This window comes from Euprymna scolopes, chromosome 5 (assembly GCF_053919585.1).
Source record: "Euprymna scolopes isolate OS-2025 chromosome 5, ASM5391958v1, whole genome shotgun sequence".
Taxonomy (NCBI): domain Eukaryota; kingdom Metazoa; phylum Mollusca; class Cephalopoda; order Sepiida; family Sepiolidae; genus Euprymna; species Euprymna scolopes.
Window position 1 is genome coordinate 72,588,569 of NC_136486.1, and position 13,445 is coordinate 72,602,013.

Consider the following 13,445-nt stretch of genomic DNA (forward strand, 5'->3'; position numbering starts at 1 on the left):
GTTTTTATTTTTAATGTATTTATTGCCTATATACTTATTTTTTGTTTTTATTTTTAATGTATTTATTGCCTATATACTTATTTTTTGTTTTTATTTTTAATGTATTTATTGCCTATATACTTATTTTTTGTTTTTATTTTTAATGTATTTATTGCCTATATACTTTTTTTTTGTTTTTATTTTTAATGTATTTATTGCCTATATACTTATTTTTTGTTTTTATTTTTAATGTATTTATTGCCTATACACTTATTTTTTGTTTTTATTTTTAATGTATTTTATTGCCTATGTACTTATTTTTTGTTTTTATTTTTAATGTATTTATTGCCTATATACTTTTTTTTGTTTTTATTTTAATGTATTTATTGCCTATATACTTATTTTTTGTTTTTATTTTAATGTATTTATTGCCTATATACTTATTTTTTGTTTTTATTTTTAATGTATTTTATTGCCTATATACTTATTTTTTGTTTTTATTTTTAATGTATTTATTGCCTATATACTTATTTTTTGTTTTTATTTTTAATGTATTTTCTTGCCTATATACTTATTTTTTGTTTTTATTTTTAATGTATTTATTGCTTATATACTTATTTTTTGTTTTTATTTTTAATGTATTTATTGCCTATATACTTATTTTTTGTTTTTATTTTTAATGTATTTTATTGCCTATATACTTATTTTTTGTTTTTATTTTTAATGTATTTTATTGCCTATATACTTATTTTTTGTTTTTATTTTTAATGTATTTATTGCCTATATACTTATTTTTTGTTTTTATTTTTAATGTATTTATTGCCTATATACTTATTTTTTGTTTTTATTTTTAATGTATTTATTGCCTATATACCTTTTTTTTGTTTTTATTTTTAATGTATTTTATTGCCTATATACTTATTTTTTGTTTTTATTTTTAATGTATTTATTGCCTATATACTTATTTTTTGTTTTTATTTTTAATGTATTTATTGCCTATATACTTATTTTTTGTTTTTATTTTTAATGTATTTTATTGCCTATATACTTATTTTTTGTTTTTATTTTTAATGTATTTATTGCCTATATACTTATTTTTTGTTTTTATTTTTAATGTATTTATTGCCTATATACTTATTTTTTGTTTTTATTTTTAATGTATTTATTGCCTATATACTTATTTTTTGTTTTTATTTTTAATGTATTTATTGCCTATATACTTATTTTTTGTTTTTATTTTTAATGTATTTATTGCCTATATACTTATTTTTTGTTTTTATTTTTAATGTATTTATTGCCTATATACTTTTTTTTTGTTTTTATTTTAATGTATTTATTGCCTATATACTTATTTTTGTTTTTATTTTAATGTATTTATTGCCTATATACTTATTTTTTGTTTTTATTTTTAATGTATTTTATTGCCTATATACTTATTTTTTGTTTTTATTTTTAATGTATTTATTGCCTATATACTTATTTTTTGTTTTTATTTTTAATGTATTTATTGCCTATATACTTATTTTTTGTTTTTATTTTTAATGTATTTATTGCCTATATACTTATTTTTTGTTTTTATTTTTAATGTATTTATTGCCTATATACTTATTTTTATTTTTAATGTATTTATTGCCTATATACTTATTTTTTGTTTTTATGTTTAATGTATTTTATTGCCTATATACTTATTTTTTGTTTTTATTTTTAATGTATTTATTGCCTATATACTTATTTTTTGTTTTTATTTTTAATGTATTTATTGCCTATATACTTATTTTTTGTTTTTATTTTTAATGTATTTATTGCCTATATACTTATTTTTTGTTTTTATTTTTAATGTATTTATTGCCTATATACTTATTTTTTGTTTTTATTTTTAATGTATTTATTGCCTATACTTATTTTTTTTTTTATTTTAAATGTATTTTATTGGCTTTATACTTATTTTTTGTTTTTATTTTTAATGTATTTATTGCCTATATACTTATTTTTTGTTTTTATTTTTAATGTATTTTATTGGCTGTATACTTATTTTTTGTTTTTATTTTTAATGTATTTTATTGCCTATATACTTATTTTTTGTTTTTATTTTTAATGTATTTTATTGCCTATATACTTATTTTTTGTTTTTATTTTTAATGTATTTTATTGCCTATATACTTATTTTTTGTTTTTATTTTTCGTGTATTTATTGCCTATATACTTATTTTTTTGTTTTTATTTTTAATGTATTTATTGCCTATATACTTATTTTTTGTTTTTATTTTTAATGTATTTTATTGCCTATATACTTATTTTTTGTTTTTATTTTTAATGTATTTATTGCCTATATACTTATTTTTTGTTTTAATTTTTAATGTATTTTATTGCCTATATACTTATTTTTTGTTTTTATTTTTAATGTATTTATTGCCGATATACTTATTTTTTGTTTTTATTTTTAATGTATTTTATTGCCTATATACTTATTTTTTGTTTTTATTTTTAATGTATTTTATTGCCTATATACTTATTTTTTGTTTTTATTTTTAATGTATTTTATTGCCTATATACTTATTTTTTTGTTTTTATTTTTAATGTATTTATTGCCTATATACTTATTTTTTGTTTTTTTTTTTAATGTATTTTATTGCCTATATACTTATTTTTTGTTTTTATTTTTAATGTATTTATTGCCTATATACTTATTTTTTGTTTTTATTTTTAATGTATTTATTGCCTATATACTTATTTTTTGTTTTTATTTTTAATGTATTTATTGCCTATATACTTATTTTTTGTTTTTATTTTTAATGTATTTATTGCCTATATACTTATTTTTATTTTTAATGTATTTATTGCCTATATACTTATTTTTTGTTTTTATGTTTAATGTATTTTATTGCCTATATACTTATTTTTTGTTTTTATTTTTAATGTATTTATTGCCTATATACTTATTTTTTGTTTTTATTTTTAATGTATTTATTGCCTATATACTTATTTTTTGTTTTTATTTTTAATGTATTTATTGCCTATATACTTATTTTTTGTTTTTATTTTTAATGTATTTATTGCCTATATACTTATTTTTTGTTTTTATTTTTAATGTATTTATTGCCTATACTTATTTTTTTTTTTATTTTAAATGTATTTTATTGGCTTTATACTTATTTTTTGTTTTTATTTTTAATGTATTTATTGCCTATATACTTATTTTTTGTTTTTATTTTTAATGTATTTTATTGGCTGTATACTTATTTTTTGTTTTTATTTTTAATGTATTTTATTGCCTATATACTTATTTTTTGTTTTTATTTTTAATGTATTTTATTGCCTATATACTTATTTTTTGTTTTTATTTTTAATGTATTTTATTGCCTATATACTTATTTTTTGTTTTTATTTTTCGTGTATTTATTGCCTATATACTTATTTTTTTGTTTTTATTTTTAATGTATTTATTGCCTATATACTTATTTTTTGTTTTTATTTTTAATGTATTTTATTGCCTATATACTTATTTTTTGTTTTTATTTTTAATGTATTTATTGCCTATATACTTATTTTTTGTTTTAATTTTTAATGTATTTTATTGCCTATATACTTATTTTTTGTTTTTATTTTTAATGTATTTATTGCCGATATACTTATTTTTTGTTTTTATTTTTAATGTATTTTATTGCCTATATACTTATTTTTTGTTTTTATTTTTAATGTATTTTATTGCCTATATACTTATTTTTTGTTTTTATTTTTAATGTATTTTATTGCCTATATACTTATTTTTTTGTTTTTATTTTTAATGTATTTATTGCCTATATACTTATTTTTTGTTTTTTTTTTTTAATGTATTTTATTGCCTATATACTTATTTTTTGTTTTTATTTTTAATGTATTTATTGCCTATATACTTATTTTTTGTTTTTATTTTTAATGTATTTATTGCCTATATACTTATTTTTTGTTATTATTTTAATGTATTTATTGCCTATATACTTTTTTTTTGTTTTTATTTTTAATGTATTTATTGCCTATATACTTATTTTTTGTTTTTATTTTTAATGTATTTATTGCCTATATACTTATTTTTTGTTTTTATTTTTAATGTATTTTATTGCCTATATACTTATTTTTTGTTTTTATTTTTAATGTATTTATTGCCTATATACTTATTTTTTGTTTTTATTTTTAATGTATTTATTGCCTATATACTTATTTTTTGTTTTTATTTTTAATGTATTTTATTGCCTATATACTTATTTTTTGTTTTTATTTTTAATGTATTTATTGCCTATATACTTATTTTTTGTTTTTATTTTTAATGTATTTATTGCCTATATACTTATTTTTTGTTTTTATTTTTAATGTATTTATTGCCTATATACTTATTTTTTGTTTTTATTTTTAATGTATTTATTGCCTATATACTTATTTTTTGTTTTTATTTTTAATGTATTTATTGCCTATATACTTATTTTTTGTTTTTATTTTTAATGTATTTATTGCCTATACACTTATTTTTTGTTTTTATTTTTAATGTATTTTATTGCCTATGTACTTATTTTTTGTTTTTATTTTTAATGTATTTATTGCCTATATACTTTTTTTTGTTTTTATTTTAATGTATTTATTGCCTATATACTTATTTTTTGTTTTTATTTTAATGTATTTATTGCCTATATACTTATTTTTTGTTTTTATTTTTAATGTATTTTATTGCCTATATACTTATTTTTTGTTTTTATTTTTAATGTATTTATTGCCTATATACTTATTTTTTGTTTTTATTTTTAATGTATTTATTACCTATATACTTATTTTTTGTTTTTATTTTTAATGTATTTATTGCCTATATACTTATTTTTTGTTTTTATTTTTAATGTATTTATTGCCTATATACTTATTTTTTTTTTTTTAATGTATTTATTGCCTATATACTTATTTTTTGTTTTTATTTTTAATGTATTTTATTGCCTATATACTTATTTTTTGTTTTTATTTTTAATGTATTTATTGCCTATATACTTATTTTTTGTTTTTATTTTTAATGTATTTATTGCCTATATACTTATTTTTTGTTTTTATTTTTAATGTATTTATTGCCTATATACTTATTTTTTGTTTTTATTTTTAATGTATTTATTGCCTATATACTTATTTTTTGTTTTTATTTTTAATGTATTTATTGCCTATATACTTATTTTTTGTTTTTATTTTTAATGTATTTATTGCCTATACACTTATTTTTTGTTTTTATTTTTAATGTATTTTATTGCCTATGTACTTATTTTTTGTTTTTATTTTTAATGTATTTATTGCCTATATACTTTTTTTTTGTTTTTATTTTAATGTATTTATTGCCTGTATTCTTATTTTTTGTTTTTATTTTTAATGTATTTATTGCCTATATACTTATTTTTTGTTTTTATTTTAATGTATTTATTGCCTATATACTTATTTTTTGTTTTTATTTTTAATGTATTTTATTGCCTATATACTTATTTTTTGTTTTTATTTTTAATGTATTTTATTGCCTATATACTTATTTTTTGCTTTTATTTTTAATGTATTTATTGCCTATATACTTATTTTTTGTTTTTATTTTTAATGTATTTATTGCCTATATACTTATTTTTTGTTTTTATTTTAATGTATTTATTGCCTATATACTTATTTTTTGTTTTTATTTTTAATCTACTTATTGCCTATATACTTATTTTTGGTTTTTATTTTTAATGTATTTATTGCCTATATACTTATTTTTTGTTTTTATTTTTAATGTATTTATTGCTTATATACTTATTTTTTGTTTTTATTTTTAATGTATTTATTGCTTATATACTTATTTTTTGTTTTTATTTTTAATGTATTTATTGCCTATATACTTATTTTTTGTTTTTATTTTTAATGTATTTTATTGCCTATATACTTATTTTTTGTTTTTATTTTTAATGTATTTATTGCTTATATACTTATTTTTTGTTTTTATTTTTAATGTATTTATTGCCTATATACTTATTTTTTGTTTTTATTTTTAATGTATTTTCTTGCCTATATACTTATTTTTTGTTTTTATTTTTAATGTATTTATTGCTTATATACTTATTTTTTGTTTTTATTTTTAATGTATTTATTGCCTATATACTTATTTTTTGTTTTTATTTTTAATGTATTTTATTGCCTATATACTTATTTTTTGTTTTATTTTTAATGTATTTTATTGCCTATATACTTATTTTTTGTTTGTATTTTTAATGTATTTATTGCCTATATACTTATTTTTTGTTTTTATTTTTAATGTATTTATTGCCTATATACTTATTTTTTGTTTTTATTTTTAATGTATTTTATTGCCTATATACTTATTTTTTGTTTTTATTTTTAATGTATTTATTGCTTATATACTTATTTTTTGTTTTTATTTTTTATGTATTTATTGCCTATATACTTATTTTTTGTTTTTATTTTTAATGTATTTATTGCCTATATACTTATTTTTTGTTTTTATTTTTAATGTATTTATTGCCTAAATACTTATTTTTTGTTTTTATTTTTAATGTATTTATTGCCTATATACTTATTTTTTGTTTTTATTTTTAATGTATTTATTGCCTATATACTTATTTTTTGTTTTTATTTTTAATGTATTTATTGCCTATATACTTATTTTTTGTTTTTATTTTTAATGTATTTATTGCCTATACACTTATTTTTTGTTTTTATTTTTAATGTATTTTATTGCCTATGTACTTATTTTTTGTTTTTATTTTTAATGTATTTATTGCCTATATACTTTTTTTTTGTTTTTATTTTTAATGTATTTATTGCCTATATACTTATTTTTTGTTTTTATTTTAATGTATTTATTGCCTATATACTTATTTTTTGTTTTTATTTTTAATGTATTTTATTGCCTATATACTTATTTTTTGTTTTTATTTTTAATGTATTTATTGCCTATATACTTATTTTTTGTTTTTATTTTTAATGTATTTATTGCCTATATACTTATTTTTTGTTTTTATTTTTAATGTATTTATTGCCTATATACTTATTTTTTGTTTTTATTTTTAATGTATTTATTGCCTATATACTTATTTTTTGTTTTTATTTTTAATGTATTTTACTGCCTATACACTTATTTTTTGTTTTTATTTTTAATGTATTTTATTGCCTATGTACTTATTTTTTGTTTTTATTTTTAATGTATTTATTGCCTATATACTTTTTTTTTGTTTTTATTTTAATGTATTTATTGCCTATATACTTATTTTTTGTTTTTATTTTAATGTATTTATTGCCTATATACTTATTTTTTGTTTTTATTTTTAATGTATTTTATTGCCTATATACTTATTTTTTGTTTTTATTTTTAATGTATTTTATTGGCTGTATACTTATTTTTTGTTTTTATTTTTAATGTATTTTATTGCCTATATACTTATTTTTTGTTTTTATTTTTAATGTATTTTATTGCCTATACACTTATTTTTTGTTTTTATTTTTAATGTATTTTATTGGCTGTATACTTATTTTTTGTTTTTATTTTTAATGTATTTTATTGCCTATGTACTTATTTTTTGTTTTTATTTTTAATGTATTTTATTGCCTATATACTTATTTTTTGTTTTTATTTTTAATGTATTTTATTGCCTATATACTTATTTTTTGTTTTTATTTTTTATGTATTTTATTGCCTATATACTTATTTTTTGTTTTTATTTTTCGTGTATTTATTGCCTATATACTTATTTTTTTGTTTTTATTTTTAATGTATTTATTGCCTATATACTTAGTTTTTTTTTTTTTTTAATGTATTTTATTGCCTATATACTTATTTTTTGTTTTTATTTTTAATGTATTTATTGCCTATATACTTATTTTTTGTTTTTATTTTTAATGTATTTATTGCCTATATACTTATTTTTTGTTATTATTTTTAATGTATTTATTGCCTATATACTTATTTTTTGTTTTTATTTTTAATGTATTTATTGCCTATATACTTTTTTTTTGTTTTTATTTTTAATGTATTTATTGCCTATATACTTATTTTTTGTTTTTATTTTTAATGTATTTATTACCTATATACTTATTTTTTGTTTTTATTTTTAATGTATTTTATTGCCTATATACTTTTTTTTTGTTTTTATTTTTAATGTATTTATTACCTATATACTTATTTTTTGTTTTTATTTTTAATGTATTTATTGCCTATATACTTTTTTTTTGTTTTTATTTTTAATGTATTTATTACCTATATACTTATTTTTTGTTTTTATTTTTAATGTATTTTATTGCCTATGTACTTATTTTTTGTTTTTATTTTTAATGTATTTATTGCCTATATACTTATTTTTTGTTTTTATTTTTAATGTATTTATTGCCTATATACTTTTTTTTTGTTTTTATTTTTAATGTATTTATTGCCTATATACTTATTTTTTGTTTTTATTTTTAATGTATTTATTGCCTATATACTTATTTTTTGTTTTTATTTTTAATGTATTTTATTGCCTATATACTTATTTTTTGTTTTTATTTTTAATGTATTTTATTGCCTATATACTTATTTTTTGTTTTTATTTTTAATGTATTTTATTGCCTATATACTTATTTTTTGTTTTTATTTTTAATGTATTTTATTGCCTATATACTTATTTTTTGTTTTTATTTTTCGTGTATTTATTGCCTATATACTTATTTTTTGTTTTTATTTTTAATGTATTTATTGCCTATATACTTATTTTTTGTTTTTATTTTTAATGTATTTTATTGCCTATATACTTATTTTTTGTTTTTATTTTTAATGTATTTTATTGCCTATACACTTATTTTTTGTTTTTATTTTTAATGTATTTTATTGCCTATGTACTTATTTTTTGTTTTTATTTTTAATGTATTTTATTGCCTATATACTTTTTTTTGTTTTTATTTTTAATGTATTTTATTGCCTATATACTTATTTTTTGTTTTTATTTTTAATGTATTTATTGCCTATATACTTATTTTTTGTTTTTATTTTTAATGTATTTTATTGCCTATATACTTATTTTTTGTTTTTATTTTTAATGTATTTTATTGCCTATATACTTATTTTTTGTTTTTATTTTTAATGTATTTTATTGCCTATATACTTATTTTTTGTTTTTATTTTTAATGTATTTTATTGCCTATATACTTATTTTTTGTTTTTATTTTTCGTGTATTTATTGCCTATATACTTATTTTTTGTTTTTATTTTTAATGTATTTTATTGCCTATATACTTATTTTTTGTTTTTATTTTTAATGTATTTTATTGCCTATATACTTATTTTTTGTTTTTATTTTAATGTATTTTATTGGCTGTATACTTATTTTTTGTTTTTATTTTTCGTGTATTTATTGCCTATATACTTATTTTTTGTTTTTATTTTTAATGTATTTTATTGCCTATATACTTATTTTTTGTTTTTATTTTTCGTGTATTTATTGCCTATATACTTTTTTTTGTTTTTATTTTTAATGTATTTTATTGCCTATGTACTTATTTTTTGTTTTTATTTTTAATGTATTTTATTGCCTATATACTTTTTTTTGTTTTTATTTTTAATGTATTTATTGCCTATGTACTTATTTTTTGTTTTTATTTTTAATGTATTTATTGCCTATATACTTATTTTTTGTTTTTATTTTTAATGTATTTTATTGCCTATGTACTTATTTTTTGTTTTTATTTTTAATGTATTTTATTGCCTATATACTTTTTTTTGTTTTTATTTTTAATGTATTTTATTGCCTATATACTTATTTTTTGTTTTTATTTTTAATGTATTTATTGCCTATATACTTATTTTTTGTTTTTATTTTTAATGTATTTTATTGCCTATATACTTATTTTTTGTTTTTATTTTTAATGTATTTTATTGCCTATATACTTATTTTTTGTTTTTATTTTTAATGTATTTTAGTGCCTATATACTTATTTTTTGTTTTTATTTTTCGTGTATTTATTGCCTATATACTTATTTTTTGTTTTTATTTTTAATGTATTTTATTGCCTATATACTTATTTTTTGTTTTTATTTTTAATGTATTTTATTGCCTATATACTTATTTTTTGTTTTTATTTTTAATGTATTTTATTGCCTATATACTTTTTTTTGTTTTTATTTTTAATGTATTTTATTGCCTATATACTTATTTTTTGTTTTTATTTTTAATGTATTTATTGCCTATATACTTATTTTTTGTTTTTATTTTTAATGTATTTTATTGCCTATATACTTATTTTTTGTTTTTATTTTTAATGTATTTTATTGCCTATATACTTATTTTTTGTTTTTATTTTTCGTGTATTTATTGCCTATATACTTATTTTTTTGTTTTTATTTTTAATGTATTTATTGCCTATATACTTATTTATTTTTTTTTTTAATGTATTTTATTGCCTATATACTTATTTTTTGTTTTTATTTTTAATGTATTTATTGCCTATATACTTATTTTTTGTTTTTATTTTTAATGTATTTATTGCCTATATACTTATTTTTTGTTATTATTTTTAATGTATTTATTGCCTATATACTTATTTTTTGTTTTTATTTTTAATGTATTTATTGCCTATATACTTATTTTTTGTTTTTATTTTTAATGTATTTATTGCCTATATACTTATTTTTTGTTTTTATTTTTAATGTATTTTATTGCCTATATACTTATTTTTTGTTTTTATTTTTAATGTATTTATTGCCTATATACTTATTTTTTGTTTTTATTTTTAATGTATTTATTGCTTATATACTTATTTTTTGTTTTTATTTTTAATGTATTTTATTGCCTATATACTTATTTTTTATTTTTATTTTTCGTGTATTTATTGCCTATATACTTATTTTTTTGTTTTTATTTTTAATGTATTTATTGCCTATATACTTATTTTTTTTTTTTTTTAATGTATTTTATTGCCTATATACTTATTTTTTGTTTTTATTTTTAATGTATTTATTGCCTATATACTTATTTTTTGTTTTTATTTTTAATGTATTTATTGCCTATATACTTATTTTTTGTTATTATTTTTAATGTATTTATTGCCTATATACTTATTTTTTGTTTTTATTTTTAATGTATTTATTGCCTATATACTTATGTTTTGTTTTTATTTTTAATGTATTTATTGCCTATATACTTATTTTTTGTTTTTATTTTTAATGTATTTTATTGCCTATATACTTATTTTTTGTTTTTATTTTTAATGTATTTATTGCCTATATACTTATTTTTTGTTTTTATTTTTAATGTATTTATTGCTTATATACTTATTTTTTGTTTTTATTTTTAATGTATTTTATTGCCTATATACTTATTTTTTGTTTTTATTTTTAATGTATTTATTGCCTATATACTTATTGTTTGTTATTATTTTTAATGTATTTATTGCCTATATACTTATTTTTTGTTTTTATTTTTAATGTATTTTATTGCCTATATACTTATTTTTTGTTTTTATTTTTAATGTATTTATTGCCTATATACTTATTTTTTGTTTTTATTTTTAATGTATTTATTGCCTATATACTTATTTTTTGTTTTTATTTTTAATGTATTTATTGCCTATATACTTATTTTTTGTTTTTATTTTTAATGTATTTTATTGCCTATATACTTATTTTTTGTTTTTATTTTTAATGTATTTATTGCCTATATACTTATTTTTTGTTTTTATTTTTAATGTATTTATTGCCTATATACTTATTTTTTGTTATTATTTTTAATGTATTTATTGCCTATATACTTATTTTTTGTTTTTATTTTTAATGTATTTATTGCCTATATACTTATTTTTTGTTTTTATTTTTAATGTATTTATTGCCTATATACTTATTTTTTGTTTTTATTTTTAATGTATTTTATTGCCTATATACTTATTTTTTGTTTTTATTTTTAATGTATTTATTGCCTATATACTTATTTTTTGTTTTTATTTTTAATGTATTTATTGCTTATATACTTATTTTTTGTTTTTATTTTTAATGTATTTTATTGCCTATATACTTATTTTTTGTTTTTATTTTTAATGTATTTATTGCCTATATACTTATTTTTTGTTATTATTTTTAATGTATTTATTGCCTATATACTTATTTTTTGTTTTTATTTTTAATGTATTTATTGCCTATATACTTATTTTTTGTTTTTATTTTTAATGTATTTATTGCCTATATACTTATTTTTTGTTTTTATTTTTAATGTATTTTATTGCCTATATACTTATTTTTTGTTTTTATTTTTAATGTATTTATTGCCTATATACTTATTTTTTGTTTTTATTTTTAATGTATTTATTGCCTATATACTTATTTTTTGTTTTTATTTTTAATGTATTTTATTGCCTATATACTTATTTTTTGTTTTTATTTTTAATGTATTTATTGCCTATATACTTATTTTTTGTTTTTATTTTTAATGTATTTATTGCCTATATACTTATTTTTTGTTTTTATTTTTAATGTATTTATTGCCTATATACTTATTTTTTGTTTTTATTTTTAATGTATTTATTGCCTATATACTTATTTTTTGTTTTTATTTTTAATGTATTTATTGCCTATATACTTATTTTTTGTTTTTATTTTTAATGTATTTATTGCCTATACACTTATTTTTTGTTTTTATTTTTAATGTATTTTATTGCCTATGTACTTATTTTTTGTTTTTATTTTTAATGTATTTATTGCCTATATACTTTTTTTTTGTTTTTATTTTAATGTAAGTATTGCCTATATACTTATTTTTTGTTTTTATTTTAATGTATTTATTGCCTATATACTTATTTTTTGTTTTTATTTTTAATGTATTTTATTGCCTATATACTTATTTTTGTTTTTATTTTTAATGTATTTATTGCCTATATACTTATTTTTTGCTTTTATTTTTAATGTATTTATTGCCTATATACTTATTTTTTGTTTTTATTTTTAATGTATTTATTGCCTATATACTTATTTTTTCTTTTTATTTTTATGTATTTATTGCCTATATACTTATTTTTTTTTTAATGTATTTATTGCCTATATACTTATTTTTTGTTTTTATTTTTAATGTATTTTATTGCCTATATACTTATTTTTTGTTTTTATTTTTAATGTATTTATTGCCTATATACTTATTTTTTGTTTTTATTTTTAATGTATTTATTGCCTATATACTTATTTTTTGTTTTTATTTTTAATGTATTTATTGCCTATATACTTATTTTTTGTTTTTATTTTTAATGTATTTTATTGCCTATCTACTTATTTTTTGTTTTTATTTTTAATGTATTTTATTGCCTATATATTATTTTTTGTTTTTATTTTTAATGTATTTATTGCCTATATACTTGTTTTTTGTTTTTATTTTTAATGTATTTATTGCCTATATACTTATTTTTTGTTTTTATTTTTAATGTATTTATTGCCTATATACTTATTTTTTGTTTTTATTTTTAATGTATTTATT